The 25,230-nt window shown below is 43.0% G+C and overlaps 1 protein-coding gene across 1 annotated transcript in view; it reads right to left on the reverse strand.

Moving 5' to 3' along the window:
- The window catches only part of LOC131262800 (protein rolling stone), a 47,006-nt gene extending 26,713 nt beyond the window's left edge, over positions 1 to 20,293 (reverse strand). Inside the window, exons 1-2 of the mRNA XM_058264876.1 lie at positions 20,089 to 20,293; positions 17,034 to 17,082 (exon numbers count right to left, since the gene is read on the reverse strand). The gene's annotated coding sequence lies outside the window, so the exon portion shown is untranslated. The remainder of the gene's footprint in view (positions 1 to 17,033; positions 17,083 to 20,088) is intronic.
- Positions 20,294 to 25,230: the final 4,937 nt, after the last annotated feature.

Consider the following 25,230-nt stretch of genomic DNA (forward strand, 5'->3'; position numbering starts at 1 on the left):
CGTTCTGAAAATAACAAAGAATTGAAATATTTAGATACAGTTAGAACATTTTTTGTCGATCCCGATTCCTAGCTCGGATGACGGAAATTTTAGCTCCTCCAAGCGTCAAATCAAACTACTCTTTACTCAGGTGTTTTCTTTTCGCACATCATTACTCATCGTCACGGTTTCCCCGAAAGAAAACATCCCGGGAACGGGAATCAAAATTAATTTTAAGCATCCACCACACGCTCGGTCCGTAATTATCGACCAATAACCGAGCGATTCTCCGTCCATTCCGCGGGCCGAATGCATTAAAACTGGCAAATAAAACGAACCAGAAGAAACCACCAACCGCCTTCATAAATAATTCGCCAAGCGATTGTGAAACGAGTTTCCGAAAAGTTTCATCAAGCAGTAGCAGAATTTATCCCTTTTTTTTCCTCCCTTTGTTTGTCTTTTTATCGATCCATCTTTTGGTTTTGGGTGGGGCTGGCATTCTTTGAAACTCCGTGCAATCATTCCATGGCACCTCGTGCTCGGAAATTAATCGCTCAGCTGGAAGCAAATTCCCAGTCCGAAGCGCCCGGCAGCCATTAGGCGATATAATTTTTGCGATCTTTCACTTTCCCGTCCCTTGGGCTCAGCAGGAGAGAAAACCTTCCAGACATGGGAAGATTTAGGAAAAAAAAATGGTGCAAGCCACATCGAATATAATTAAACGTTTAGTTCTTTGCTCGCTATCTGCACAGGCAATTCGTTTTGAAAATTGGCTGCGATTTGCATCTCGCAGGTGAACCGTGAACCAAACACAGGATCGTGGCGAATCGGATAGAAAGCAAACATTTTTAGTGAGGAACAAAATGTACAAGAACATCTGTAATGAAATTTGTCTATTTTGCTATGTAAATACTTATGTTGGGACCTATTCTGATAGCCGCTGTCGAGGACTAAGGCGGTTGAGATAAATCTTTAATATTTGTCGACTACGGTTTTCTTGCAATTTCGAGAGAAAACGATTGAAATCATGAACAGGTTTATATAATTTTGTATGGAACATTAATGAACAATAATTTCCATAAACATTTCGAAATACAAAATTTTTTTCTTTAATATTCCGCAAAACACCATTTGCCTGAAAACATTTTCTCCTTTCTTTGGATTGTGCCTATGCTGGGCAAGCGAATCAGTTCAACTATCGGAAGCAATACTAAAATGCAGACCTGCAGCATGTTTTTGCGCAACCGAAACCCGAAGCTGTTCTCTGTTGAAGAACCAACTAGAAACAGTGGAAGCCGAGATCCAATCTCTTGAATAGCTCCGACGAAGTGGTCTTGGTATCGAAACCCTCACCAAGGAATGTGTGCTTCAAATGAAGCGCTCGGACCGTTCGCCTTCATCCGCATTCCAAGTCGTGAGTGTGCCCAAGTGCAAGAAGTCAAACCACAGCATGACCCACGACGCTGTCGTACACAATAGCCACTAAGCTTCCAGATGAATATCAGCACGCAGAAGCAGCAGCAGCGGGAACGCCACGATCCAAACGTTGAAGATTAAAAATGCAAATCAATTCCAATCATACCCCAGTGCCCGGTGCAGAGACCATGCTGCGGCAACCCTTCGACCAGGCGGAAGCAAATATCTCGATGGGGAGGGGGCAAAGGCCACCGTGCGCATGTTATGCTGTGCCGGGGAATCGATGCTGAAACCGATGTCTTCACGCTACATCAAAATCGCACACGTCACGCAGCATAGACACGGCCCGGACGGAGGTGGAAAGCCACGACCATCGGCCACCGACCACACCGGCGGTGGCTTATTGACTCAATTGAACCATTTCGATGTGATTGGCGTAATTCAATTACCACAACGTCGAAGCGCCTGGTGGAGGGAGGGGGTGCCAAAACGCGCCCCACACGCACCAGGCGAATCATGTCAGAATTTCACCAATCCAGCAGCGCCAGCGAAACGGCGGCATCCGGCCGTGACTGATTTGTCACCTGCTGGGCGAGGAGGGAATGCAACAACCACGGCGGGGCCGGCGGGCCGTCACGCAAAACATGGCCTTGGCCGGTGCAACATCGCCACATCCTGCCCGGCGCGTTCGCTTGTCAATCGATCTAAATTCTAACGAGGAAGAAAAAAACTAACGCATGGGAAAAGTGCATGGGCCTTGGGCCGGGTTCGGCTGCACATTCTTATGCACACTCTCCATGTTGCAACGAAATGGTGGGAATACTTCCATCAGCATGATAGACGACCAGCGGACGGTAAAGTCGGCTATTCGGCTTCCCAGCCCGACGCAATATACGGTGCTGCAGAGCATGCATCCGTTCCGATGCGCCGTTCCCCCATCGTCGGTATCAGATGTCAATATAATCAATTCATGGTTATCAATCAGACGGGGTACAACGGGGTACCGCCAAACGGAAAGTGCGGCAGAAATTTTTCATTTCCCGATTGACACCCGGATCGGTGACGTGGGAATCGAAAACAATTGCACCCGCCAGCCGGTGGAAAGAATTAATTTTCTTAATGACACGCCATTTTGAAACGCAATTGCAACAAAACAATCGGAACGCCTTGTTAAATGTGAGAGGTAGTAACAAATAAAATGTTAAAGAGAAAAATACAATATGAAAATTTTCAAGAATTACCAGTTTTACACGGATCAATCATTCATTCTTATCATTCTAAAATCATTGAAAAAAAACAACGTTTTGACATAAATGTTTCAGCAAGAGTTGGCATCTTTACACGACTACAAATCAAAATCACTTAAATGTCTAACTTTGATTTGCTCCGTTAATTTATCTAATTTATAAGTCATGAATTTTTTTAAATGTGACTGGTGCGGCAAATACCAATCATTTCGTAAAGCTTTATTCAGATATTAATGATGTACCTATTTTAATTAAAGATTTCGTTGTGTTTTTTTTCACACGAAAAATGATCAAGAGAAAAATAAAATAAAATGATTTTCAACAATTACCAGTTTCACATGGAAAATCTGTCTAAAGCCATTGCAAAAAACAAACTTTTGATAAAAATGTTTCGGCAAGTGTCTTTACACAGTTGCAAATAAAAATCTCTTAAATGTCACACTTTTGATTTGTTCGATTATTTCGTCTAACTTATAAGTTAAAAGCTTTTGAAAAAGTAAATGTGGAAAATATCAATTATTTCCTAAAGCTTTATTCCGGTACTAGTGATGTACTAATTTTAATTAAAGATGACATTGTATCAATTAAATATGAAAAGGGGTGTATGCACAAAATTTGTAATCAAATTTGTAATTTGGATTCTAGTGTTAAGAATCAAAATAGGGGTAATTTTGACCCCAACTCAATTTTCGATTTTGATATCTTGCAAACGGCTGAATATTTTAACAAAAAGATTGCTACTTCAAAAACAAAAATTTCAGATATTTCTGTTCAACCAGTTCCGAGAACCAACTCGACTATCCCTAGAATGCTTTTTAGGGGTCATGTTGACCCCTATTTTCAAAACGCTATAAATTCACTATTTTTGAAGATTTTGAAGATTTTAAATACGTAAACTGTTACTTTTTAGTATATTTGTTAAATATCTTTGGAGGTTTTTGGTTTTTCAAAGAAGGCACTAAAAAGGTAGGTACAAAAACAAAGTTTTACAGTAAATTACTTCTCGTGATTGCTTTATATTGTGAAGGTAGTTGAAACTGAAAACTTACACTGTGTTGAAAAATTGCCCATTAAATTGGTGACAACTATTTATACAAAATCCTTGCTTGGATTCCAATTTACCAAACATTAAAGCACTTTTTACATCTACTGCGTATGTAATGCAGTAGCAATGCAATTAAATTAAAATGTTTTTATCTGGATCTGAACATTTAAAGACAAACAGCGAGCTCTGGTGGAAACAATTTGAAAGTATTTTACGACCAACTGACGCCTCAACTGCCAGCTCAAACTTCCTCATCAGTGTTCCTTAAGCTCTGTGGATAAAATAATTGCATGATATTTGCTTCTTCAATCTTCCAACGTCGTTACATAAAAAACACTATTTTGCTCGTCATATTGCAAGTGATAATTAAAAGAAGCAGGATCGAAATAAGCTCTTTTGTATGAAACTGTATTATAAAAACCGCCAACGCTCGAAGAAACAAAAATTAAGCACCAAAAACTGAATCGGACGAATGGAAAATGTCGCACCGCATGGGGAAAAGAAGACAATAAAAGTGATCAAAATTGAAAACAATTAAAATTTAAACCCCAATCCCCGCCTGGGCCTGTGACGCTTCATCCCCAAACGGGTGTTCGGAATCGGTATCGATCGGAAAACCGACGTATGCCATTAGTCCTTCGCTCCAGCCCTCAAAACTTTGTTCCCTTCCACTGCTCTTTTGCGTAGGCCACAGTCGACGGGCCGAAAGGGACGGTTGGAAAATTATTTTCCATCGCCAGTCACGGGACATAATTCGCTGTAATTATGGTCACCCTCGGCCGCTAGAGCAACCGTGAATAATGTGCCACTGAACTATCGATAATGATTACAATAATTAATCGGAACGGTTCGACTGTAACGTACTGTATGGTCGTTAGTTTAAATTGAGTTTTTACAACTGTTCTTCCTTTTTTTTTTCAACGGTACTGTTTCATAATATTTTTTATTTTCAATGAACAGTCCATATCTGCTAGAAATTTGTTTATCAACCGAAACAATAATTGAGTATCATTGGAAGAAATAGTCCATAACAAATATCCCAAAGTTGAAAATGTAATATATTGGTTGATAATTTTAAGTTTGTTTTTCATTTCTACAAACTTGTTTGCAAGCAAGGAACTTACTGTCATTATGAATGTATGATGATCATTAGATACTTTTCTTGTATTATATTTGGAAATAACAAGATGGAGTAAGAAAGTGACAAGTTTTGGAATAAATAGGCAATTGAGTCATCTTGCGAAAATTCGCTATTTTTCGCCTCCTCGCCTTTTATAAGTTCGCCTCCTTCCATGGCAGGAAGCAAACACGAAAAAATTTACTGCTACATAAAACAGTGGAACTCAACTGGAAAACTACTCCACACATATTTCCCACCGAACGACGCGATGCGCCGTCGCAATTTCACATTTCGCTACCTTCCGGTGCAGGAATACGAGCGTCATTTCTTGCTGCCCATAAATTATTCCTCTAAACTAATTGTGATTGCATGATTTTTTAATCTCAACCTCACCGCCTCCGGTTCGCGGGAGTTGAAGTTTTCTGGCGTTTGTTGCTCCGCTAACCTAATTTCACCCGCGCGTGTGATTAGAGCGCGTGCCATAAAAGATGGATATCACGAACCGGCGCGTGGTGAGAAATTGACGATCCATAAAGTGCGGAGAGTGCGAAGAGAGCAGGATGTTTGGATGGATGAAGTCGGGTCGGAAGGATATACAGGGTAAGTTCTTCCGGTTTGGTGGTAAGTGAACTTGGTGCTGCAGCATCCATGGCAGTGTGCGTACGGAACACGAACCTTCGGTGAGACCGGAAACTCCTCCTGGGTAACTTTCCCATCGCACAATGCCATCAAACGTGGGACAATTTTCATTATCGTGTGCGTTGTTAAATTTGCATCCTGTCAATCACGGGTGGATGTTGCTTTGAAGCTGTCAACCAGTCAGTCACTTCTCGTCTGCCGCGCTGGCACTTTGTGACGAGAAGAGAGCCCGTCAATCACTCGCCTCTGGGCCTACGGGCACAAACTACGAGCGTGGGTCCGAACAGGATCCATTAGAGGCGCAGCTCGGTGGAAGCAAAGTCCAGTTTTTCTCACGTCAAACTGCACGTTGTGAAGCGATAGAAGGATAAAGAATCCTTCGAACTATAAACGTATATTCGCCACTAGCATATCCATCAACTGATCGTTGCATTCGAACGAAACCACAATTAGCTTTACTTAAATTGTGTTTCGAAGGCATTCGATGTTTGGTTTTAAAGATAGATTTTACTGTATCATTATGGCTTTAGGCATGTATTATTACGTCGTACGCGAAACGGATTAATGTGAAACCTTCCGAAGCTTTTCTGCGGCTCACGCCCATGTAAACGAGACGGAGACGTTAAAAGCCCCCCAAAAGACTTTAAACCCTTCGGGTGGTCCCACATGAACAGTCAGGCACACCAGCATATGTGTTTCGAAGGAAAAGGTTCCGCTCGTGAACGACGAGAAACCGGAACCCGTTTGTGAGGCGCGGATCGTACAAAAAAAAGGCTTGACGTTTTCACATGGCATTCAACATAAATTTACGACGGCCAATCTAGTAGCGATGGAGCGCGAAGCTTGTTGTTGGTGTAGTTTTCCCGAAGCGGAACCATTTTCCTGCACAGCCAAAAAGTGGTCGGAAAAACCACCATCAAAAGGGGAACGACGGCGCGCGAAAGGGAAGGCGAGAAAGCGAAAAATCACCATCCCCTAGAGGCGGAACAGTGTCACGATGGATATCAGTACAAATTATTCATCATCACCTGGACAGCGTTTCCGACCTGCGGGGGAGTGGGAGTTTTGTGGAAGGAAGGATATTTCCACGATGGAAAACGCGGGTACCGAGCGCACAGAAGGGAAATGTTTTCCCTCTGTTATATATCTTCGCCTCCATTGGTGGTTTTCTGTTTTTCTGCACGAAAACCACAAAAATACAGTGACCCAACGAATTGACAATTTTTCCACGATGAAAAGGTTCATCACACCGACGACGAAAACGAGCTTGTTAGCCCTCCGCCAACTACCTTCGGCCAAACATTTGTTAGCATAACTGATGAGCTTTGCTCGGTAGCTTAAATCCAAAGCTGAAATAGTGCAGAAAAGTGCGACCGGAACGGCGTCGAACGGTCGGGAAAGATGTACACTCCCATGAGCCCTTTTATTCCACAACAAACACATCGGAGGCATAAATATTTATTTAAAATAATCTCCGGTCTTTTTTAATTCCAGTTGACCTTTCGCTCCCGCTTTCTAAATGCTTGAGATTTGCGACCGCGGTAGGAACGGAAAGGGAGCGAGTGGCCGGCAATGCAATGGAGAACGATTTCAAAGTCAACACAGCTCCCTTCAGCATCCTTCCCACATGAGAGTTTCCTTCGGTCGGGGACAAAAAAAAAGGATGCGGCAGGAATAACAAGGCGACCGGCACGTACACTTCACTTCCGCGTGAGCCCGACCATAAGGGAAAGGATAACGCTCACGTAACAGACATTCGTAGGAGGCTCAGGAGGGGGAGGGTGAGCGAAACCCGTAAGAGCCGGCCGAGAGTCACGGGATTCACGTTCGCCCCACGCCGGGGGAACCTCATTATTTCGGATCGAGCAAAGTGCGACCGAAGCTGGAGATTAGAAATTCCTAGAAATGGTAGCCGGCGCTCGTGCCTTGCGATTGTGCAGTCAGTCACTTGTATTAGTTCGAGTGGGATGTGTAAATATTTATATAATGGTTTGCGAGAGCACTATAACGTGCCAGGCTTGTTGATCGAGTGAAGCGTTTGTTTTGCAAGGCGTATTACAACACGTCGCATTTGTGCAAAAGCATCACGCTTCGAATGTAATGCGAGTCCCAAAGACATTTTCAGGCAGCATTAAAAAGCAGCTTGAATGTTGTAATACATTGCGGTGCAGGTAAATTGTGAAGAAAGAAACAATTAGAAGGTTTGGGTGACACGAGCTTTAATACCTAGTTACCATTTTTATGTTGTACCTTTGGGCGCGGAAAAAGATATTAACTTCTCCGTAAAACCGATAAAAATACATATTTTATTGACTTTGCGTTCCAGCAGTTTGAGTACTATATGGTGTCCCAGATAGTCTAGGCACGATTTTGATACGCATTTGTTTTTTTTCTTTTGACGTTTTTCTAGCTAATTATTGTGTATATTGGTTTACATTCAACATTCAATCAGCCTCAAATGCACCAACCTCACAGCACCAAGAAATCCTACACAAATGGTGCATCATTGATATTGTTTTATTGAGTCAGTTGTCAAAAATGAAAGGTGAGAGTATCGGAAGAGTTTGAATCTGGATGTAAACCCTAGACTTGGCAAACAATTTGTGATAATTCTACGCGTTTTGCACTTTAACCGAAAACGTTTAACTGGAAAATTCATTGAAAAAAGGAATGATGATTGAAAGACAATTTGCGAGCGTGGAAAGCTTCAGGATCCATTTGTGACAGCGGAAGTAAGGCACTTGAATTACTTGCCGAAGTTGATATCGGTAAATTATGCGCTGCATACAAAAGCGTATCCCAAAGGGCTGAAACCGCTAAACTACTCCGAAGGCCAATACTTTGAAACTATTTGAGCCCTGACTAAGACATATTTGCAAAAACAAGTCCATGCGGCAGATTTCATCAAAAAACTTCAAAAAAACATCCAAAAACGTATCCAAAATCATCGGCAAATAGTCTGTGCTCAAGGTATTAGCAAAATTTCGCCCCTTGACTTACAGTAAAATAGAGTTGGCAATATTCACCATGAAATGTAGAAGAATTTATTAGAGGACCGAAAAATAAAAAGAAAACTGGGTTTGCTCTAAACCCAAATTTATACTGAATTTAAAGTTTAGACATACTGACGCATTCTTAGGTTAAGTTTAAAACTTGGGTTTGAAATTCGATGAACATTCTTACGTGAATATGTAGTGAATGACGTGTTCACGTATTTAAATCTTGTTTTTCAATCGCAAAAATCACACCTGTTCTTTTAATCGCTATTACAAAGAAGATGCAACCTTTTTCCAAAATGTTATCTAATAAAACAAACCTCTCTCTACTGTTTACTATATTTCCTCTTAGATGCAAATTATTATACCGTGTCATACCAAAACTATCTTGCCTTTTAATGAACCGATTTCACGCTCCTGACTAGAAAACGGTTTCTCTGTTTCATATCCTCAAAGCGACGTAACACTAATGCACCGCTCTCTGTTTCTCCCCGTTTTCCAACTATCATAAGTTGCTCGTTAAAATATGTTAAACTATGTGCAAACTGTTCCACCCTACGGGCTGCTGTAAAATGAAACGGCCGTTTGCCGTTCACATAAAATAATTGCTCACTTTGAAGGGAATCGAAATAAACGACCCGTGACATCTCTTTTTTGCCACCATGACTTCGGTCCCCGAGAGAGTACTCTGGGCCTCGTAGGAAGTTGGTGTCCAGATTGCACAATAAGCCAAGGTGCACCGTTTGGTCACTAGTACCCAAGAATTGTATGTGTGTGTATGTGTTTGGTAAACCTTATCATGTTAGAAAAGCCAAATCAAGCAATTTGTACCACAGCCACCAGAGTGTAGTAGTTGCCTGCAGGCATAACTTTGGAGTCCGTCCACCCTGCGTCCCTCTGTTGATCAGCGTTTCCACCGGTGCAGGGGGCTAGCGGTAGCAGTTAAAAGCAAATACTTTGCCTCCCATTCCGTATCGGTACACTCGGGCAGTGCTATGCTGCCCAGCCGAACAGCCAGAGCAGAACGGGGCCGGCCGGAATCTCCTCCTCGGGAGGCATTGCCTTCGAGCATTCCTCCTGCCAGTGCCTTGGACTCGGCTGTAAAGGATGCCAACTCGGGCGATCCACCACCCGGCGACCGGTCAGCATGCCACCGAAGGAAAGCGGGAAAACTTTCATCCGCCAATCGAACTGCGAACACCAACGAGACCGAACCGAAATGGGATGCAGCTGCACTGGCAGAACGGGTCGGCAGGAAAGTTTTCGACACTAGGTGCCACCGTGGTGCAACACTGCAACACTACCCGGGCATTGAGGCCTTGAGAAAGACATAGGATATCCAGGACGATGAAATGAGGCCATACCAAAAAAAACAAAAGCCCCAGGAAAAGCGCTCGAGCAAAGGCCGTCGATCGATAAATGAGTGAAAATGTGTCCCAAAACACGGCTCCCAATTACGAGCTTTTCCAACTCCGGTCACCGTTGCTCATTACGAATTAGCTGCACACAAACACTCGTTCGTTCTTTTGCGCTTATAAAAGTCGAGTAATACAAGCGAAGTATGAAATGGAATTCAAAATACATTTCAACCAAATCTGCACAGTGGTACGGGAAAACTACCCATAGTGAACCTCTGGGGTGAACTTGAGGCACAATTCAGTCGCAAACATTAGCATCAACATCATCATCATCATCAGCATCGCGAGCCGGTCAGCTCAAGGCCAAAAGGCTTTTGAGTGTTCGTTTGCAGTTTCTTTCTCACTCCCACTTTCCTTCCAGTTTGCGACTGAAAGTCTCCGTGCCCTCTTGGGCATAAGAGCTTGGGCATTCCGGGAAGCCGCAGGGAAAATGGCGACTCAATCGTTGAGGACCCGCTGTACAGTGGTTCGGCGAGTGGATTGTTTGATTGGATAACATGGAACCATACAGATTCTCAAACAAAAAATTCCAAAATATTATCCTTACAACAACCCTGTGCACAACGTCCCTGGGCAAATGTAAAAACAACAATGTCAAATTCAGCACATAGTTTTGTTAATTACAAACCATCATCTGTTTAGAATTAAATTTGGTTTGAATTAAGCTGCCTTCCTTTTTGTTATGATTTTAATTTGAAAATTTTCAATTATTTGTACGTTCATTAGTTCCAACATTTTTTCTATAAAATAACTTGTAACAAATTAAAAACAGCAAGCCTTTTGGTGAGAATGTTTCCCAGATAACATAAGGGATATATGATGTATGTTTTTCTACTTTTATCTAGGTAATACAAGCCTCGAAAAAGCAGGGTGTATTACAAAACAATCTTGATGTTTTAAAATATATATTTTTTGTTTAATCAAACTCCAAGGAGTTAACTCAATCCTTAACATCACTTAGTAATGTTCGATGAGAAAATCGCAATGTTTTACTTCATATGATTTTGAAAACCTTCCAAAGATTTATAACTTTATTTATTTGAAAAAATGTCAATAAGGCTAGCGCAGACCATTTAATGTCTTCTGCTGGACCACTGTGAGCTAATTTCTGCATCCGAGTGGATGTGGAGAATTAATATTTTCCAGCCAAGTGGGTGGCCGGTGCGTTGATGTTTTCGTACGTGCGACTAATTTTTCTTATTATCCAAACGGACCACATTTTTCGGTTGGTCTGCTTCACGGTTGCGTTCCATCTCCTCCTCGTCATTCTTACGCTCCGCCGAAGGAATGGAATGAGTTTCGCATGTTCTTGATGTTTTCTCCCCGACCGCTCCACCTCACCCTCAGATGCAAAACCGCCCCTCTCGCTCCTCATGCGATGCGATGTAGAACAAGTTTTGGCTGCCTGCGGTGTCGAACGTTCGGTAGAAATAGAAAAATTTAACATTCCTCGCTGTCTTCGTGCCGCCCTCCCCCCGGAGAAGAGGGGTCCGTTCTGCCGAATCGGAAAATTTTCCACCGAACACTCACACACACCGTGTGCAGAATTTCGTATCCGTGTTTGTGTCCCTGTTTGGGTGTGTTTCCAGCGAACGACAAGGATTTGCGCCCTTGGCAAATCCAAGACGTCCGATTCCGGAGAGCATTCGCGCTGCCGCTCGTCCCGATCGTAGATCTCACTTCCTCCGGAAGGAAGGTACTACACGGCCTGCGGAGGAGGAGGAGGAGGAGTGGGGTGGGGGGAAAGGCGAAGGCGAAGGCGACCAACACACACTCGACAACAATCAGGTGGGAAAATTACCTGCAGCAGGATGGTGGCGGTGGTTCCACGCTGTGCGAGCACGCACAACTCTCCTCCTGGTATTCCAATGTGGCGGCGTTGCGGAAGCTACCGGTGCACAAGCAATTATGATGTGGGCGAGGGGTGAACGGTGCGCGGCACCGGGAGCCAGGGGTGTCCCGGGGGTTGGGACGGTCGGCCGCAACCGGGGTGGCAGCGAGGGAAGGTGTACTTCCGGCGCAAGATGAAGCAAGAAGTCAGCGGAAACCCCGACACTAGGATGCCGGATCCTTCGCCGTTCGAATCCTGTACACTTTAGCTCGCTTTCTCGCGCGCGTACATACACAAATATCACAACGGCACACACAGCCTCCGTGTAGTGCGCTGGTTAAAATTATTCCGCAAACAAACGCCTGGTTCGGCGAATACGACCACGGACTCCTACAGGCTTGCTCCTTTCCTACGCTCGGAGATGTTTTGCACAACTGCTCACTTGCCTTGGTACACCTTCACACGGCAGCACAAACATATCATGAACACTAACCGACACACAAACACCAACACACACACACACCAACGGACACAAACACACCGACGCCGTGGTGCGTCGCCGGGAGATATTTTCCCCGACTATATATTTACATTTCACTCGCTTTACAGCGTCACCTGCGCGTTGAGGCTGGCCCGGTCGGCGGTTCCTGGCGCTGTTTGGCAAAACGGTACCAAAACATTACCTTTTGCGTAACACCAGCACCTGCCCCCCCCCCCCCCCCCCACCCGGGCGCTCGGATACGCTGAAAGCCCGCCCCAAACAAACCAGATGCTCCGTTCCAACGATAGCCTAAAAACAGCGCCACGGCCATGTTAAAATAATGCAACGCGCAATGCAAACAATAAGCAGACGTAACGAAGGTAAACAGAATCATTAAAGGTAGCGTAGCTTAAAAGAAAAGAATGGCGAGGGAACACACACAAATTTCTCGAAAACAAACATCATAAATGCGCATCCTACGCTCGAGATTTATGCAAAACAATGAAGTATCATCCCGTAATCCATCCTTTTGGTATGATGGAATCAAAATTTATTACCACGCGCATGTCTAATAGTTAGCATAATTCGAGCAATGGTGTACGAAGATATCATAACACTCCTATAAACTTTGAATTCTATTTGTAATGCACTTTTGTTTAGGACAAATAAAAAGGTTATGTCCCATATTTGAACTGGTTTAATCGAATTAGTTGAATTCGAAGCAGTATAACTTTGAGAGGCTTACATGAAGGTGATATTGTAAATTATTTACTAGCAATATCTACACACTCCATTAAAGTTCTAAATTTAAATGAACTAATATGATATCGATTCAATGTAAAATATAAGGGTTAAGAAAAGACGTATAGATTGCAAATTGCTTATAGGATGAAACTATAACATGAATAGTAGAGCTAATTTTAAAATGAAAGAGAATATACATCAACTGATGAGCCAACGAATCAGATCGTATTGTATAAACAATAGTTTTAAGAAGCAGATTGAAATATCAAAAGCTTTACGAAAAAGGAATACGGACGGAACGGAAATGGAGATACATCAACCGGAAGTTAGGGGAAGAATAATACGAGTAAGAAAAACCAAAATAGACTAAATCGTCGGATGACAATTAGTAATATAATTTACAAAAGAAGCCTAGCAAAGGAGATAGATTCCAACTTTTTGTCAAATTTCTAGAAATGAAATTTGTAGAGAACTCTAGAAGTATAAGAGTGCATATGCATATGCGTTAGACAATTATTCATCAAAATGTTGATTGAAATGTTCACAGGTGGTTTTCTGTTTCGAAACGATAACCATGAGCTCAAAGCCCAACGCAAAGTTTGACCCTATCAAAAAATGGTTCATTAGCAACTACAATTTCAGGCGAACACGTTCCTAGTTGCGGCTAGACAAATGCACCACAGGAAATAAATTTCCGATCGAAAGACTACATGAATAGTTAATCCTTTCGACCGAAATGCTGTGTACCGTGTGGTGGGTGTACGTTTGTAATGCCATCAGATCCTTGGCACCGGTAACGTTATTACGAACCGATCCATCACGCTCCCAACTCGACCCGGGGCCGAGGAGAGTGCCCGGGAAAAACTACCACAACGGACGCAGGGAAGCCCAGACAAGGTTGGCCAGTTGGCAGGCGGAATCCACCTACGTGCGAGCGCAAGCGACCCTAATTAAGGAAACCGCACAAAAGTCAATTCTAAAAGCATTACGTTGTCGTTCGCCAGTACCCTCCAGTCTAGGGCGCGTTCGTTCGTACTTTTTGGCAATGCCTCGGAGGAATTGGCACCGCGCAAACGTTCTAGAACTTCCGGCTGCAACGCTAGCGCGCGACCGGCCGCAATCGGAATCGCTTTTCGAAGGTTCAGAGGAAACCTTAAATTTCCGATAAAAGGTTTATGCTGACATTTTTATGGGCTATCATCGTGGGAGGGACGCGCGTGCGGGGGAGAGGATTTTGCGTAGGGAAACCGAACAAACGGGCGGCAATCCCGGCCACTACGATGTGGGGTTTCCCCGTGGCGTTTGGGGAAAGAAAAAAACCAACCGCACTTTTCCTCACCTTTCATTCAGCAGCGGCTGATGGAAAATTCAATTTTCGATTTACGACCAGAGCGGATTCTGACTCGTCCTTGTTGTTGTTGTTTTTTTGTGTCTTTTGTCCTATCTCGTTGCCGTGTCCTGTGCTGTACCGTTTGCTCTTTTAGCATTCCCCTGCTTCACCGTTTAAGGTCTCGTTACGGGCCTAGCACGACATTGTGCCAAAAGGTACGGCAAACTTAACTTAGTTTTAAACGCGATCACGAACGAACGGTACATCCTCGCCAAAAGTGCATCATCATCATCAACATTGTCGCCGGTCGGTCGGTAGCATCATCCCGGTGCAGAAAAGAAAACTTTCTTCCGTATTGTATCTTTCGTTTTTTTTTTGCTCTTTATCTCTCTCCGTTCGTCCCTAGTGTACATAGCATGTTAAGTACCCTTCTGTTGAGAAGCGTACCTACAAAAACCAACAAATGCAAACTCCTCGCTCGGAAGTGCTCCGGATTCTTGTATACCATTGTCCTTAGTGTGTTTGTTTTACTACTCTTGTATTTTCCCCCTCCCCTGTAGCATTTTCGCCCATGACGCAAAAGAGCCCTTTTTCAGTGCCAAAAGCCCGACTCTGGCCCGTGTGTGAGCCGTCTTCCTTTTCCTTGTTTTTTTTGGTCCTCCGGAAGGACAAAGCGCTAGCACGAAACCGTTTGTTAATCCGCATTTCTTGGAAGCAGCGGGTTCTTAGCAGCGCCGGTTAGAGCACCGTAATCTTGTGCAAAACAACGCTGCACATGCTCATCAGGAGATGTTTCCATAACTAAAAACAAATGGCTGTACGCACTCGACAAGACATTTGCCACTCGTTGTTTTATCGAGATGCTCAAAATTGTTAACGGTTTCCGGTAAACTTCACGACCATTACATAAATAGCAAACGACTGTATGCACTCTAAAGGACATGCAAGATTTAGTTGATTGTTAATTGCAATACATTTAATCCCATTTGCATAACATGGCATCTTTTAAGACTTGTACAAAGTGTTGAATATACATAGCCAAATATAATCCTCAACCAGTTTTTTTGCATTATCCATCCAACTCCAGGGTACATCTTAAATAATTTCTCCGTCCTTCGTACTACAAATGGTAACGAGGTGTCGGATATACTGTATAATTGGAATATGCCTCATGAATCCAAATGTGGATGCCTTAAGTCTGGACTGAGCATTCGAACGACAGAAAAAAAGAGCCGAACATTTCTTGCGTTCAGATTCCAAACGGCAGCTCAAACGTAAAAGTTAAACTACTTCCATTGAATTATTGAAATTTGGTACGGAGTAGGTTTCATATATCAACACGTTCTGACGGCGGACGATTTTCCACATGACATCTTAAATTTAATCCAGCTAAATATCCGTGATGAGTCTATAAACTATGGAAATTTCCTCGGTTCCATTCACTTTCTTCTTGCCAAAATATCACATACAGTTTTTTTTTCTTTTGTCATGAAATTTCGAAAAAGTTCACTTCTCACTTGAAAACCTTAAACTAAATTAACGCTTTTGAAGCTACTGTTTTGTCATTGTATTGATTGTTTTATTATTATATGACACACGTTATGCTTATCTACTAGCCTATAAGCTTATCTACTAGCCTTTATAACGTTATGCAATTTTTATTAAAATGTATAAATTCATAGCGCCAATCCAAATCGAATTCAAATCGATGAACAATAAAAATGCTAATCTGGGAAAACACACTTTGTCAGTAACGGACTGAAGTCTATTACGCAATCTGGCAACACAAACGAAAAATAACATCACCCAAGTATTCATGCCCCATTGGTGTGTGACTCAATGTTATTGTTATCCTGCCGCATATTTGAGCCTGTTCCAGCATACACTGGCATCTAGCGCTCGCCAAACTCCACACACAACCCATAATCGCATCCCGTTTTGGTCGATTTACCCTCACGGCCTATCAAAGGACCCTTTGGTACGTCCATCACGACGGAGTGTCGACGGTGGAAAGCACCCAACACGCCCGAAAATTGAAGTTTTATTGAGCGGACGGATTTGAGCAAACGATCGGCGACGAAAAGCCTGTCAGCATCGGCCAGTCGACCACAGCGATCCGGGTGGGTGTCGGGCAGGAGACTGTGCGAATTCCGTTGCAGTTGCACTGCGGTCACAATGGGCGAAAGGATACCGGGTGCTCCCTTCTGAAACATGCATTGTCTCTCTTTTTCATTCCATGCTTTTTTTGCCCTCCTTTCCCTTGAATTATCTTTCGAGGCCGGTGTTGTCGTGCGTCGTTCCAGGATCAGGCCATACGTTCGAGTGCCATCTGTACGTTTCCGACCCGCTGCACGTAAGGGTGATTCGCTTGTTTTTCCTTTTCCACCCCGACAAGGTCTGTTGCAACGTCACATGTTGCCAAACTTAATCCGAAAGGTGCTGGATTTTTTAAGGCCGTTCGGAAAGATGGAGGGGTAGAGTCAAGAAAAAAGAGATGTTCAGTCTAAATGCAAACTACTCCCCATGCAGTACGCTAAGGGGTAACAAACTCAAGACAGAGTGATACAAAACGTGAAATTCGAAACAGTTTCCTAGAAGAATGCATCCCACTGAAGCGATAAAAAAGGTAACTTACTGCAGAGTAAAGTATGCGCAGCGGTGCAATCAATTGTAAAGCAATTTTGTTGCATCAATGACGCTAGATCATTAATCAACATAACAAAAATAACACAAAATGGCTTTGGTAAAATGGTAAAATAAGGGGAAAAAAGAATAATTAATACGTACCTGGTGGAAAATAAAACCAAACTAAAAGATCTTTATGGCCGGGTGAATTCTGTGCAAAATAAAGAAGAGAACGAGAAAATACAACATAAGTAATGAAATCAAAATAAAACGTGAAAAGAAGAAATGAACAATGCAGTATACACCCGAGTTAACCCGTTCATTGCCTTCCCATTGAGGCTCCCTCCCTAATGCATCGAGAGGAGCCGGCAAACAGAGCAGCGCAATTCGAGAGAAAACACACCAAAACCAGCGACACGGAAAAGCTCATTTCGCGATTCGTGGGAAAGCTCTCGCGGGACCAATTCATCACGGGTGGGCCCGATTCGATCCGTCCGTTCGTCGGCCGTCTTTTCTATGTTGCCAGGGCTGCAGCTTGTTTCGTTCATCCCGGTCCCTTGCACCCTGCCCCTTCACGCAGCCAAACCGAAGAAAATATGCATTCGCCACGTTCACATGCCTCTGAAGAGCCGCTCCGAGAACAGCTGACAAAGGTAGACAGAGCATTTGCCAGAATTTTAGTTTCCGGACCTGTGCGTTCGGGTTTGTCAGCTGCACCGTACTTCCCGGGGGTAAAACTGGGGTTGCAAAATTTGCCCTGACACACACATACACACAAACGCACATACACCAGGCATGTACCTTATAATGCGAGAACAAAAAATTTGCAAAGGATCAAAAAAGTGACAGCCAGCTGACGAAGCGAAGGGCTCGGAACTGATGCAAAAATATTGGTTCCTCGCGGGGTGCACAAGAAAAGAAAGAAAAAAGGACGCAAGGATAAATAGTTCGCAAATAAGAACGACACACAAAAACACAATCTAACGTCGTTCAACGAACCGAAGAACAGCCGGAGGCGAAAGGAAAATACGAAACCTCGTCTCCCAAAACACGTAACCGCCACCCCGGGTTTGGTTCATCGGGCGAATCTGGATCATCAGTCATCTGCGAGCGGCATATATCATTCTCCGCTCGTTTGGGGTTTGCGTTCGGAAGCCGATCTAAGTCAGGCGGAAAGGATGCAATGCGGAAGTGCCGACCGTACCGCACAGACAATGCTGAGTATATTAATCTATGGATGTTATCCGGCTGATAAATCACTACGAAGCCCGTTGGAAAGATTTACAGCTGAATGATATTTTTACGGTTCCATATACTGGTTGCCTTCAAAGAAAAAGTACCTAATGTGTTTAAGGATTGGTGTGGATGATCTTATAATTTAATATCCTTACTGACACATTTCACTGGCACGCCAAACGGAAGAACGGACATTTTAGAAAAATAATTTTATTTGGAAAAAGTCACACTTAAATCACACATAGTCGTTTTTTGTACCGCTCCAATTAAACCTATTTAACTGCCACTGCAATGTGCTGAATCGCGATTCAGTACAACATACCATAAAACTTATATGGTTATCTCCGTTTTAACCTTTAGCAATCTAACACTAACAAAGATTTTAAAGTTCTATTTGAAAGATTCCAGAGATGTTTTTTTGTTACGTGAAAAAAATGACTCCTATTATCTGCAACGATCATATGGATTAATCATAAAATTCCCAATGAATGATGCTGAATAAATTTACGATATGACGGTTCAATAGGGCTCATTAAAAGAGAAATTGGAAAACGAATCATCGTTTCCAGTTGAAACCCTAATCCTTTCACCTCTTTCGACGACAACCGCTCTGCTAATCGTCGCTCTTAAACCATTTAATTCCATTCACTCCAACCTTTTATCGAGTGCTCCTTAAAGACATTTCCGTTTCCGTTTCGCATGGTCATGCGGTGCGCACCAGGGGTAAATGGGATTTAACGGGCCGATTCTTTACACCACATTCTTCGCATTTTTTCTTACTTCCTTTTGCTAGACCAATATCGAACGACGATTGCACAATCGCCGGTATATCGGTTTTATGTTTGGTGGAACTGGAATTAAGGTACAATATAGCGGAACCGGCGGCTTCGTGCGCACGCCGGCGTAGAACTCAATTAAAGCCAATTAATTCAACGACGCTAATTGCGGGGCGCATGGCCGTTGGGTGGCGCGACCGTAGGCAATTGCAAAAACCACCTGATTTCGGTGTGGATAGGTTTTGCTAAAACGAAAAACATAATAAATAAATAAAAAAGGTTGTGGAAAAAAACTACCGATCTTTGTGCAACAAAAATACAACGAAAAGATACTTTAAGAAGTTTGTAGAAGACTGTAAAAAGTCGATGCTTCCCGTTGGTACAACGTTCCGATACGGTTTCAGCGTAACACTCTTCAAACGCGTAGGGCAATGGGATCAAAGTAGTTCAGAATCTTGGGCGAGAAGAGAAATGGTCCGACATTGGTAGGATTGATTAGTTTCACCGTACACAAGCCCACTCACACGCACACGCTAGCCAAGTGTCCACCCTATTGTCCGGGAACTGGGACATTCCGTGCCGTTCCCGGGACCGCGCTTTGATGAATCGTTATCGAATCGTATTAGGTTTCGTCTTTCGACAGCCGTAACCTAACCATCACTACACTCGGCGGAAGATTTAATTCAATTTGTTCGGTTATTGTTATCGAGTTGTGGTTGGATGAAAGGCTCCGCACCGCGTGTCCGTGTCACCGGTTTCATCTGGCCACTATTAGGTAGGCTTCCCTTTCCTTCCCCCGGCTTCCGCTTCGTTGGGGGAAACGGAAAATCACCTGATATGTTTCACCACATGCGCCCAAGAAAACGCTTTCCCACCGCGCGAGGGGTTTCCACTGGAAAGCAAATTCTTTGGCTGGCTCGCACCAACACCACCGCAAACACGCCCTGAAGCACGAACGCTAGGAGTCCCGGGTTTGCCGGTGCAATGGGTTTCCCAGCTACACCGTTTTCCAACGACCGTCTCTCATAGCACTACGGAAAAACGCTGAAAACTCAACGAAGTGTCTGCGGAGAACGGGTTTTCTGTGCCCGTTTGCTGACAGTTCGGTATGCACAACTTTTCGGACGTAAGATGATAGTTTCTCCCGAGCACCAGAACCAGGCATGGAAGCCCACGTCGAACCCAATCGAACGATCAATACACACCTGATTAAAAGGTAATTTTTTCGTTTCACAGCACACTGCGATGGAAACGGGCCTGATCGATCAGAACACGGTGAGCGAAACTGCTGCAGCAAAACGGCCGTCCCGAAAACGTGCGCCGCCGCCGTGTGTGTATGCACCAGTGAATTTGGGCCTCCAAAAGCCACACCAACTATGGACCGGTCGGGATACCGCGAAGCTCCGGAAGATCCGTGCAGACGGATAGCTAACAATACTCTGGCCCGGCGTGGTCTCTTCCGCTGGCGAAATGGCTCGGGCCTGCTGCTGGCCGGATGGCTGACGTTGGCTGGCAAAATTTCACCGCTCACGCTCTCGCTCTCGCTTCGCTTCAATTCTCCCGCTCGCACGCCTTCGCTCATCTCGCTCGTTCGCCTCTCGCTGCGGCAATCATCTCGCTCTTTCTTTCAGCCCCGTAACAAAACAGTGCCCACAACGTTTCTCACACCCCCGCACCAGTGGAGGTGCTTTTCTGACCTTTCTTCGCACGTTCGGGAACCTTGCACCAGAACGCCACGGCATGCGTGGCGCCTACGAAAGGGACGCGCCGGAGGACTGAAGAAAGGGTATCTAATTACACCGGAGTGTGCTGGATACCGCGTGTGTGTGTGGATATGCTGTCGATAGGGAAACATGTGCCCATCATCAGCCGACTGCCGGGGCACTGGACCGCGGTCAAATCTCACACCGGACTGTAACATTCAGAAGGCGAAAATGTTGGAGATTCAAGACCTAAAATGGAGTGCTGTTGTTGATTGTACATCAAAAATCGGATTATCCAGCACGGAGATTTTGGATAACACTAATTGTAGTTGTCGCTAACCAAATTTTTCACTTGATGCATCTGAGTGAGATTGTTTCGGCCTTGACTTTGCATCTGGCAGCAATCGAGTCTGGCGCATAAATTAGCAATTAATTCTTTTTTGTTCACGTGCATGATGTTATTCAGTTTGTTCTCAGGAGGTAATTCGTTTGAAATGGCTACACATTTTTTTTACATTTACAGTCCCAAAAGTTACTTGATAACATCATTTAAAATTATTTCAAAACACCTGAAATACACTTTTAAAACTTCTTTGGGGTGTTAAATACAATTTTTGCACAGCTTTAGGTCGTGAAAAAACTAAAATTTCGTAAGGAAAATTTAAGATCTCCTTACAAAACCTTTTACTCACGTATTTGTTGATGGCAGGTATGAATCATAGCCAAATCCCATATTCAAACCCCCTACATTTTAGAATGTTTATGGATTTTCCATTCTGTACAAAATATTTTTTTAAAAGAATAGACTTGTTTTTGACAATGATACTTTTTACAAATCATGCTTTAAGGCTATTTTAGCGCACAACCGTTAGTATTTAGACACGTAATAAATGCTAAATTAGTTCAATCCAGTTCCTCATGGCTGATCAACAAAATCAGATGACGACAAATGGCGTGATCACAGATACTAATCATCCAAACATGAAATTATACCTCGGTCGTCTGTTTGGCAACTGTTTGTCCACGAAAAGGCTACGAAATGGACTATACATTTTTCTGCGTCTTTAAAATGTATCTCAACATTTTTTTAGCCAATTGTCTACCCCAGAAATATTCTTGAATTATGTTGACCAAATTATGTTCCTTTGATGTTTTAAACATTCCCTTCAAATGATATTTAAAAAACAATTACACAAACAAATCTTTTATCGATACTTGGATATTTTCTCCACTGCAAGGTAAAGCTTTCGAGGGCAATTATCAACTTAGCAAACCGAACCAGCATAAGTACTAACGTGGCTCACGTCCATAGACGATATGCTGCGATTGCTCGCATAAGATGGGGATCGCCCTGAACCTGAATGTTGGCTCACTCCATGGAGCCGCTAATCGCGGAGCCACGCGCTCCACATGGTGCACAAACGTGGCTTGCGGCACAACCTTACTCAAAATCTGGCCAATGCTTGCTCTCCAATACGTAAATGTGGCTGCTTCTTTATTTTGTTTTGCACGATTCGGTGCGGAATTCGTGCCACTTTTTCGCTTTGCTTTTGGTGAAATACTCTTGTGCTCAATGCTCCGCAAATTGTGCATTTGATGGTACAGCTGAGCTGAGGTGGTAAAAGAGCGGAAGAATGTTTTGCAGAGACCGGCAAAATATGTTGTGCTTCCGTGAGAAGGATGGTGTTTGGAAGAGAACACGTCAAACCCAAAGAGAGCAAGGATATTATAGTCCTGAACGATGTTCTTTAGAGTTTGCTTACCATTCAGAAATGCTATACCCCCCTTTGAGAACAACATAACAAATGAAGAAAACATATTGGCAATTCTACTTTTCACAACAAGTTGGAAAACATATCTGACAAGATGATGAATGTCGAAAACAAAACTTCCCAGTACTTGAAACGTGTCTAGCTATTAGGAGTGCAACATAAAACATAAAATCATACAATCCTCTAATCCAACCAGCTGCAGCATCCGACAGCAATGAGTCACATGGTTTCTGTTTTGACAGCTCATTTGTGAAGGTCACAGATTCTCCCAACTACATCGCGCTCTCCACGCGGCCTCATTTCCGAGAATCGTAGGCCGTACCGAAACATGGGCTTGGCCACGGAGCACGGACCCCGAAGGAACGGCACTTGGTAGGTGAACCAGCACCATCAATTTACCTACATCGCATACCGGGCGCTGACCGGGCCAGGTCACCGTGCCCGGTGTGCTCTAGTTTGCAATTTTTTGGAACATCATTTACAGGCCAATAAATACTAGCGTCGGCCAGGGAAGATGGCGATGGTTGATGGAGCGAAATTACCAGAAACCCATCTGCGATGACCTTTATGGGTGGCGTTTAGCTTCCTGCGAAGAGAGGTCCAATAACTTTGGTGAGTATTTGCATGGTAATTTCTAATTTACGACTCATATTGACAATTGTGCTGAATTCTGTTCAACTAGGTTAGAGTAAGTGGCCGAAATTCCCAGGTCAATTCCGGGTGCTAGGAATTTCCTCTTCTCTAAAGTAAATTTACAACCTTCAGGCGGACTAGATGATAGACAAGCATTTGATTTGCCAGAGTGAAAATTCCTTACTTCAATTAAATGACGTTAGAACCGATGAGCGGTCGTAGTCAAAACAAATCAGCCTCCGAAAGAGAATGGAAAATCCAACTAAACTAAATTCGCTCTCTAGCAAACGACGTTAATTGGTTTGTTGATGTTGATGAATGCTCAGTTAGAAATTGCCCTTTTGAAGTGGCATATATAAAAGAACACAGAATCAGGGATTCCTCAAAAACCATTTGATAAGGGTGTTGACATATGCGACATATTTTGACGAAACGCACATTTTAATTAGTTTCCTTCTGTTGACGAAGAGTGCGTTCTATGACGCCATATCATAAATTACTTGTTTTCGTTCACTACAACGAATCCCTTTAAGATAAGGGAGCACTATGTTTTTTGAAAAATTTTGGAAACATTTAACAATTGCGGAAGCTTATTCAACCGATTTTAAAAATTGAACAGCATAAAGAAAAGATTTTACAAAACTTACAAAATAGTTTTCCTGCAGTTAACGAATATTACGAACGCGTGAAAATGCCATGCGCCAGTTTCCCTCGAACAAACACATGCTCGTGTCCCCATCTGACAGCTGCGTGTACAGATGTGGGGGACAGGAAAATTTTCATTTTTTAAACATTTTTGGATGCAAAGTAAACGAGTTTTTCCGGCCCTATTGTTGGGCGAGATTCACGAGAGTAGGAGATTTTAGAACGATGAATACTGCAAACACGAATAGAAAATTTCAAACAAAGAGTATACGAGGAAGTCACCTGGTATTGAAAAATTTTAATGTTCATTTTAAGGAAAAAAGCAAACCGGGCATTGTGAACCAATCCGATAAAAATTGAGATGGGTTTTTTGTATGAAGCATTAAAGTTTTCTTACGTTCTGGATAAAATCAGTTTATGGGCCAGATTTGGACTTTGGTCTGCAAATCCTGATACAAAAGCATAGTTTTGCGCAGCACGATAATAGGACCGACGCGTCATAATTAGACTTTACTATAGAACGACATAAAAGCGCGCTACGAGCGGAGCAAAGAAATTATAGGCAAAAAATTCGGTGAAGCTAGACCCGCCTTCATGTTTTAAATAAAATCGTGTCATAATTTTAAAGTGCATCAAGTCCTTGAATAAATGAAACTTATGAAATGCATTTACAATGTATTAAATCATAATGTCAAAGTGAGTGAAGTGAACCTACGTAAGTGGTGTTATTAAAATAGGTGAGGTGAGTGCCAAAAGCAGTAAACTATTTTAAAAAGTCGTATATGATATACCAGAACAGCAGTCACTGCGGTAGTGGAACAGTAAAAAAATAAATAAATAAAAGACATGAACTGCAGCCTTCATCGTCGTATCAAAGCAGCATCCACCGCCGTAGAATTAAGAGAAATTTTATTCCAATTAGAGTTAATCGAACATAAATTGGTCAGTTTACCAAAAACAATCGAACCATGCACAATCTATAAATACAGAGTTTTAGCAACAGAAACTCTTACATCTCTGCATTGGGAACTGATTGAACTCGGAGAGACCTTAAGTAAGTATTATAAAAACGAAATTTACAGTAAATGCAACATGTTTTGCAGTGCAATCAAAGCTTGCAACAATTGCCAAGAATATCATCTGCAAGTCAAAAAAATAGAAAATGAAACAAATAACTATTTATTAAAATACGTGACATAATGAATCCCTATAAGGTATGGGGAACACTATGTTTTTGAAGCAGTTTAGAAGCATTTAACGATCGAGGAAGTGTATTAAACCACTTATAAAAAAAGAGCAGTGTAAAGAAAATTTTACAGTAACCGACAAAACTAATTTTCCTGTAGTTAACGAATATTTCGAACGCGTGAAAATGCCATGCGCCAATTTTTCTCCAACAAACACATACACGTGTCCCCATCTGACAGCTGCGTGTACGCATGTGGGGGAAAAAGGGTAGCTGAAAACGTGTTGCAGGAAACCGTGGCGGTCGGGGAAGGGTAGGAAAATTGTTCGTTAAATTTTTCATCCACAAACCATCATCTAATTCAGTCAACAAGGAACCGTGCTCGAGCTCGGCGGTACTCCATCGTCG

The sequence above is a fragment of the Anopheles coustani genome, chromosome 2 (genome assembly GCF_943734705.1).
Source record: "Anopheles coustani chromosome 2, idAnoCousDA_361_x.2, whole genome shotgun sequence".
In the NCBI taxonomy this organism is placed as follows: domain Eukaryota; kingdom Metazoa; phylum Arthropoda; class Insecta; order Diptera; family Culicidae; genus Anopheles; species Anopheles coustani.